Source organism: Gossypium hirsutum, chromosome A07 (assembly GCF_007990345.1).
Source record: "Gossypium hirsutum isolate 1008001.06 chromosome A07, Gossypium_hirsutum_v2.1, whole genome shotgun sequence".
Classification (NCBI taxonomy): Eukaryota; Viridiplantae; Streptophyta; class Magnoliopsida; order Malvales; family Malvaceae; genus Gossypium; species Gossypium hirsutum.
In genome coordinates, this window is record NC_053430.1 from 96,505,111 (window position 1) to 96,514,378 (window position 9,268).

The 9,268-nt window shown below is 33.6% G+C and overlaps 1 pseudogene; it reads right to left on the reverse strand.

Annotated features, from left to right (window-relative positions):
* Positions 1 to 282: 282 nt before the first annotated feature.
* Positions 283 to 2,026, reverse strand: LOC107955553 (AAA-ATPase ASD, mitochondrial-like; annotated as a pseudogene).
* Between the last annotated feature and the right edge of the window lie 7,242 nt (positions 2,027 to 9,268).

Below are 9,268 nucleotides of genomic sequence, written 5' to 3' on the forward strand. Positions count from 1 at the left end.
AAAATGAAAATGAAAGAAAATAAATGTCTTTAAATGAGTCACTATCTATGACATCTTATACAATTTAAGAAGATCCAACTTGACTTTGTATACAATTTAGTCACCATCCATGACATATTGCTAATCTTAATCTTAATACAAAAATAATGTATGCATACATCATTTGTTCTTAAACATTTTCCGTCCATTAATGACTTGTTTTCCCTACTCCAAATAAACAAGTCAAGCAGATAAAGGCAAACAAACCAAGTAAAAACATATTCCAAGACAGAACTCCTTAGTTAAGGTAACTTGTACTATTATTTCATACACACACACACACAGACATAAATTAATTTCGAGTTCTACTACTTGGTAATGGCTACAAATGATATAGAAATTAAGCTACCCTAAACCTCATCTTCTTGACATTAATGGAATGACAACATAATTTCTTATGATGTTTTCATTTCTTCTTCTTGTTTATTAGATTGCTGTTTCTTCTCTTTCTCTTTTGGTTTGGCCTACATGCACCTCCATTTTTAGTAGCCTTGAGAGCTTCGATTAGTCGGTTTAAACGCAGTTCGACGTTCTCGCCTTCAAACTTGGGAATCAACCTCTGCAGGTGTCATATTGGTTTTACCCAACAGTTCACCAATTTGTTCAAAGAGTATATGAGAATTGATTTTTAAATAATTCTTTGCTAACACCTTGAATGCTTCAAAGCAACAAAATGGCATTTCTATGAGTAGGTCCATTCTTCCTCTCCTGATTAGAGCTGGATCAAGGTTTTCAATGTAATTTGTGGTGAAAATAATGATTCTTTCACCCCCACATGATGACCAAAGTCCATCAACACAATTCAAAACACCCGATAAAGTAACTTTACTATCTGTTGTCTCTTCCATTTCCTTTTTAACCTTCTTACTGATTGGATCCATGTCTGAATCTTCCTTGATCTTCCTCTTCTTGCTCTCTCTTTCACCCATAAGTTCGAGAGAGCAGTCAATATCCTCGATTACTAAGATCGATTTACCCGACGTATCGATCAAAAGCCTCCTCAACTCCGTGTTATCTTTGATTGCAGTAAGTTCTAGATCATAAACATCGTACTCCAAATGATTAGCCATAGCAGCAATCATGGTTGATTTACCAGTGCCTGGTGGACCATAAAGCAAATAACCTCGTTTCCAAGCTTTTCCAATGCTTTGATAATAATCCCTCCCCATTTTGAACTTATTGATATCATTGATGATTTCTTGTTTCTTGTTGGCATTCATTGCCAAAGTATCAAATGATGCAGGATGTTCAAAAGCAACATAGCTCCATTTTGGATTGAATCCATTCCAATCCTTGCTTGGATTGTTGGTGTAAAGCTTACGCAGCCGGTTGTTTTGCTTGATTGCTTTCCCTTCATTCATCACCCAAGCTAGATAAGACTCGGTAATGATTTGCTTGTGGCGATTGTGGAATGTCAACTTGTAATACCGTTTCTCATCGACGGCCGGAAACAACGAGAACTGCAACGATCTTGGGGTAGTCCTGTTTGAACTCCACCAAACTTTGATCCCATTGAACTCATCAGCAACTTCTTCATGGTAATCCATGCTAAGCACCAAAGACTGACCATCTTTGACAGCATCAGCCTTAAGCCTCTTAGCAGATACAACGGATTTGTCACTGAGATAGTTCTCAATGGCTGTGAAGGCTTCGCTACGCCGCATATACTCTCCGGTGAATTCATCGAAGGTGATTTGGGAATAAGGATAAGCAAAATTCACTAGTTTTCTGCCATATTTCTGGATATCATCTTGTAGGTGTTGAGGGAAGTGGTCACGGAACATGGCATAAATGAACACAAAAGTTGCCGTGGAATAAAAGAAAGTAAATGTTGCCATGGCTGAGCTAAGGTTAGATAAGAAATCATCCATCTTCTTTTCTCTAAATTTTCTAGTAATCAATTTGTTGTTATGACCTGCAAACTGAATTAACTGATATAATTTATAGATAGGAGAGAGACGAAACAGATAGGTACTGAAATTTCCTCGCTACTACAACTGTCTTTCTACCAAATTTCAATGTTATAGAAGACAAAAAATAGAATAAAATTCCAACTAATGCTCAAATTTCCTCCCAACATATATTTAAGTAAGAAATTTAGTATACCGATATTAAATACATACTCATATTTAATGTTCGAACCTAGTTTCATCAAATTGCAATCAGGGTGTTTTCTTTTATGTTTCACTCATACAACGACAATACAAGACATGAACAATATATGTTCTACCAATTATAATGTAAAATTTAATTAATATAATATACAACAGATAAAGAATCAGAGAAAAGCAGAATTAATCCGAAAAGTTTTTTTTGGCCCAAGTTTGAATTTCCTCCCATGTTTATTTGGGTTTTTTTTTTCTATTGAATGGTTTAAGCTTTTTTTTTAAAAAATTTAATTAATAAAGATGTTATTTTCAATTTTTTATTAACAAACATTTCTGTATTTATATAGAAAAATAATAAATATGTAATTATATGATGAAAATAATTTTTTTACATATATCATTATGTTAAATATATTTTATTTTTTAAAAACATCAATTAATTTTTTTGATATATTTTTTTGATATATAATTTTTATATGTCAAATGTGGACATGATAAATTCTAATATTATAAAAATAATTATTTCATATATCGTTGTTTTTCACTTACATTGTGAGTATGGTAAATCTAATATAAAAAATTAATTAATTATTTCAAATATAATTATTTTTAGTAAATATAATTTTTATATGTGAAATGTTTATTTTTTTATCCATATCATGGGTGTGACAAATTTTAATATTATATATTTTTGAATATTTATTTTAAATAATTATTTTTATAATATTAGAATTACCATGCCCACAATGTAGGTGAAACTATATTGATATTTAAAAAAATTATTTAATTTTATAATATTAGAATCTACCATGCTCACGATGTAGTGGAAAAAATAAATATTTCACATATAAAAAAATTACATTTACTAAAAATAATAATAATTCAAATTATTAATTGATTTTTTATATTATAATTTATTATACCTATGTGAAAAAATAAATATTATATATATAGAAAAATATATAAAAAATTAATTGATGTTTTGAAAAAATAAAATACATTTAATATAATGATATATTAAAAATTATTTTGATTATATATATATAATATTTTATCTATATAAATAAACAACTTATTAATTAAAAAAGTCAAAGGTTTGTGGAACGCCCAACAGTAATGAAGTTGTCATTTTCATAGCAGGAACAAATAAGTTTCAAATATAAACGTGACCGATGACGTTGATTCAGTTTACTAAAATTTGAAGTTTATTACTATTTTTTCCTTCAATTTTTAAAAATGGTTATTTAAATCAATACAAATTTCTGCATGGAAGACGTGAAGTTTGAGAAGTGATTTTTTTTTATAAAAATATATTTTTAATTTTGATATTGAGTAAATTAATTTTTTTATTAAAATATTTTAATTCTTATTAATTTTAAAAATGATAACAAATGATAATTAATTACGATGTTAATATATTTTTTTTGGTATAATACTAAATTTAACCCTTGTATTCTATATAAATGTTGATAGTTAAATTTGTTAAAGCAAGTGTAATACTTCAAAATATAGGAGATAAGATGAAACAAAAAAGTAAGAATTGAGGTTTAGTTTTTGATGGTTAAGTAGGTTGCACAATGCTTAAAGATCTTAGGTTGAAACCGTATCTCTCTCGTTCCTTTTCATTTTATTTTTAGCAAGCATGGTTGAAAACCACATTAAATAGAGTGAAAATGTGATAAGTTTGGGTTGTAGCCCAAATGGTAAGGCCTTAATGTTTCTTTCTTTATTTCTAAGGTTGAAGTCATGCTAAACATATCCTCATTTCCTTTCCCATTTTTTAATTTCGGCAAGAAGGGTTTATTCTCCTAGCAACCTCTCAAATTTTGGAAAACCTCTGTGTTTAATCCCTTCTCCAAGTCAAAATAAAACTCTAGTTTCTTTTCTAATTGAACTAGAAGTTTTGCTTTCTTTTTCCCCATTTCTTTCCCTTTTCTACTATATATTTTCCTTTGTAAATATTTTTCCTCTATTGCTAAAAATATTATTTTGATCCCAAACCTAAAATCGATCTCCGTTCAATCGTTCTTCTTATCAATTTAGCGTAACGCCGTCAAATTTCAACTCTATCGTTGCCAAGATTAGTAAGAAAATTCCAAATCCTGATGTTTAGACCTCAAATACCTATAGAATTCTTGTTCTCGTTAATTTCAAGACCAATTCAATGATCTTTTGCGAATCTTACCTATATTTCTCGAAATCTTAACTTTCTTTGAAAATCGTTATTAATCCTTGTGTATTTGTCAGTTGAAAGACTTGTTATAGGCATCTCAGATCAGATTTGGATGTGAGGATCATGATTTAAAACCTCGGTGACAGGTGTGTGTTCTTTTATGAGAAAATCAAGGCAAAAACGAACCTAGCCTAGACCCAAAATTTGCATTTAATGCCTTAACTGCTCTTATTACATTGCGTGATATGTGAACAAAATGTACTTTCTGATAAAGTGAAATTGTTAAATTGAAAGTGATAATATTGTTGCCACCGTGCGAAGAACATGATTAACATGTTAAGTGTTAGTGATGAATTGAGTACATGTTACATGTCTACTACTAGTGTTGATTTGTTATAATACAAAACATGAAATAGTGCATAGCATGGGGCGAGACATTGTACAGAGGAAGACTAGCAATTTATTAAATCTGCAAACAAGTGGTGGCTCGTCCACAAAATCCAGTGACAATTTGTTTAATCTGCAAATATGTTGTGCACTCATAACAAGTGGCAATAACTGCAAATATGTGGCTCGTCCACAAACCCAGTGGCAGTTTGTTTAATCTGCAATCATGTTGTGCACTCACAACAAGTGGCAATAATTGCAAATATTTTTATCTAAAATAACTGCAATAACTGCTGTTACAGGCCATTTTGCCCGGGCCCAAACCCACCTAAACCTAAACTCAAAACCAATTATAAACTAGACAAGCCTAGACCTGGCCCAATTAACCCAAACCCAATTACAACCAGCAGGCCCAACACCAATTTACCTAACCCTAGCCCATTTGCAAAAAAAGAAAAAAAGAGAAACAGCAGCAACCCTAGGTGCGCCGCACCTAGGGCTTTCGTCCACCTGCTCTGCCACTTGCGCCGCGCACGTCCCATCGCCCAACTGCTCACCTGCAAACAAGCAAAAAAGCAGCAACAACCGCAAAGAAAAGGAGAGAAATGACAGCATAATGGATTTAAAAAGAGAAAGTTGTAAATGGCTAAGGGGAGCCATTCAAAACCGAAACAAAAACGGGGGGGGGGTTCTTTTTTCTTTTTTTTCCTTCTTCGATTTTTGTAAAAAAGGGCAGTAGGGAATACACAGAGAAAAAACGATTTGAATCAATAGCAAGCAGGCCGATCTTAAGGTTCTCATCTCACCTTCTCTTTTCTTTCGAATACAATGGCTAATGAATAAATTAAGTATATAATGTATGTTTTAAAAAAAAAACCATAAAAATATAGATACGTATTTACGCAAAAAAAAAGGGGAAAATTACCTGCCTTTTGGACTTCCGGCCACCGTGTACGGTGGCCGGAGCAACGCCGGCACGACGGACGGCTCGACGGACGGCGACCGAAGCTCGCCGGACTCTGGACTACCCCAGAGGTCTCCCCTCCCTCTCTCTCCTCCTTTTTTTTCCCTCAGCAGCACAAATGATTTTTTTTCCACAAAAGGGGGTATTTATACCCCCCTGAAACGGCGCCGTTTCGGCAAAGGGGGTCCGCGCGTCGACCCGCGACCCGACCCGCTCCGACCCGGAGGATCCGCGTGTTTTTGCGGAGGGGCTAATTTCGCATTTAGCCCCTCCGCACTTTTAATTATTTTTAATTTAACCCTTGTCATTTTATAAATTTGCCCACTGATTTTTCGGGATTTCAATTTAGTCCCAAGAAAACGGCATCGTTTTACAGGCGAGGGAAAATTTCCCTTTTGGCCCCTAAAACTTTCGCGCGTTTTGCAAATCGATCCTTCTTCGTTTTATTTGCATTTTTTTGCCCTAAATTTAAAGTTTTTATTCAAATAGATCCTAGTTTTATTGCTAATTAATTATAATCTTTAATGTGACATGCTTGTATATTTATTCAAATTTGATAATTATTTTATTATTATTATTTTTACTAATTAATACTTATGCATATTTATTATATATATTATTATGTTCCTAATTCTTATATATATATATATATATCTATTTATGCATATTGTAAATATATTCATCATATATTTATTTTAACCTTAATATATTATGTACTTATTATATACCTGTCTAATATTCCTATATTACATATTTTATTTATTTTTATGAGCCTACATATTATATACTAATACATATACGTATACTTATTTACTTATTATTTATTCTCTATTGTATATATATATTTATGCCTATGTGTACTTGCATTTATATGTACATTCTCACCCTAAAATATATTTCATACTCTAATACATTTCTCTTTTTATATACCCATATATATTTGTTTTATTTTATTATATTATACACGTATTTACATATATTTTACAAATATTTAAAACCTTCATACCATTACGTTTATATACTTGTATGCATTTTAACCTCCGCGTATCCTTTTATATTTCCCGTATGTATTTATTCGTAAATTCAAATAGTCACTATTATTATCGACTGTTTCACCTTTATTTGCCAATTTGTTATTCAACATTCGTAAACCCGATTTTCATATTAAGATATCGAGAAATCGTACCCTAACTTACGGGGTTTTGATTTCTTCGATAATTCTTAAATACGCGAACCCTTTTTCAACAAAGTTTTAAAAATAGTCTCGGGGATTAACAAAAGATCATGTTCTAACTTACGGGATGTGATCGTTCTCCTAAACCCGAGATAATCAAATACTTTTCAAATTGTGACGTCCGTTCACGTATTGAAAGCCCGAGATATTGCGTCCTAACTTACGGAGTGTAATTCTTTCTTTCGACGTAGAACGGATCCTTTGCCTTTTTGTGATTTAAATTATATTTTAATGTATTCGGTTTAGTAAAAGGGGTTGTGTTCTAACTCACGGGACGCGATCTTTTCCCTAATCCCGATAACATCAAATATCTTTGAAAATAGACCAGTTTTGGCATTCATTCATCGTAAAATTGAAATATTGTGTCCTAACTCACGGGATATGGTTTTCTTTCTCGATTTGCGTGAAATATGCCCCATTTTTCTTAAAATTTTGAACGCATAGCAAAAGGATCGTATCTTCAAAAGTTATCAATGTTCGACACTAAGACATCAGGTAATCGGCTAGGTACCAATTTTTGGGCGTTACGGGGGTGCTAATCCTTCCCCGTACGTAACCGACTCCCGAACCCGTTTTCTAAATTTCGCAGACCAAAATTGTTGTTTTAATAAAATCCACTCGTTTATTAAAAGCAACTACTTTTCAAGGTGATCCAATCACACCTTAATAAAAGATTGGTGGCGACTCCCGTTTTCATTTTCAAAATCCAAGTCGACCCCGTTTTCATCAAAAAAATGGTGCCAACAGCTTGGCGACTCCACTGGGGACGAAACACGAGAGTCAAGCCATGAGTTGATTACTTTTTGTCTTTTTGTCAAAAATCAAAAACTTAGTTTAAATATACGATCCTTTCATTGTATTTTTATCTTTATTATGATCTTCGTCATTATGATTCATAATTGCTGTGTTTAAGTTCAGATTTATTTTTGCACATTGCATTGCATGACCGTTGGTCACACCCTTTTTAAGTGGGAGTGAGAAGCTACGCCTTCGTGAGGTTTTCACCTCCGCATGGGATAGTGAATCGCTTTCGGGATACATCCGTACCTATGTCTTCGTGAGATTTTCATCTCCGCATGGCCATAGGGAAATGTATTCCCCTGAACTGAACTCAGTCCGTATGAGCCTATAATGGGTGAGGATCGAGGAATCTGCTGGTTCGGGTACCCTTACTTTAGAACCAACCCTCATATAGTAGACTTAGGAACTTAACCTAGGTAGAGCCACTCCAAACCCCTAGTATCTACCCGATTAGGTACTTTTTGTTTTCTTTGTTTGCTTCTGTTTTTTACTAACCGATCTTGTTTTGTTTTGATTATGATTGCATTGCATTTTAGGAAAGAGATATGGATTCCAATCCAATTACTAAATTAGAAAGCTTGTCATGGAATACGAATTCCTTGATAAAGTGGAAAACAATACGACTTCCCAAACATATTCTGAGAAACACAAGAATGGCGATGGAAGAGTTCGTGACCTTGCTTGGTGGCCTGGGGATTCGAGACGATTGTCCAAAAGCCTTCAACAAGCTGACGAGCCTTATGAAGATGGGCAGATGATGGATCGCAACCAGGATCAAGAAAATGAGCTAGCAATGGCATCTATTGGTGAGATTACCTCAAACATGCGGATGAAGAAAAAATCGATGTTGTTTCTTGGAATATGAGGGTGAGGTCGTACATGTATCCGTTTTATGTAAGGGAATTTGCTTTCTAGAAAAGTTTCCTAAATGTAATTGAATCAGAATCAACGTCTCTTTAGGCATTCATTTCATGCATTTGCATTACATCGCATCATATGCATTAGACTTTCACGAAGTGACCCTAATTATGTAAAATTATTTCAGCTAATCTGGAAAACCAATCAACCAAACATCCTTACGGTACTCGTCGCAAAGCCAAAGAAATGGATCAAAGATTAGAGAAACTGGAGCAAACGCAAAAAGAGATGCAAGACCAGTTACAGGTGCAAATGAAAGAACATATGGAAAAGATCCAGAAAGACATGGCACAAAAGATGAAGGAGTCTCAGGATGAACTAATGACTAAATTGACGCAATTAATAACCAAGGGAGTGGATAAAGGGAAAAATCCTGTGGTTTGCGATGAAGAAGGAAACAATGATGAGCCACTTTTTTCTCCAGGATACACGCCACCGCAAGCGCAAATTCAGATTGAACCACATCCACGAAGATCTTCTGTTTCGATTAGACCTCAGCACTTTCAAGGTGACGCTTCAATACCGAAGAACCTTCAGGTCAGATCTGGTTCTAATCCTGACGATAATTTGGTTGTCCCGGACTTCGATGAAGTAGCGGATAAAGACAAGATGAAGGAGGAGTTACCGAAGCAGTTTGAGGAGAA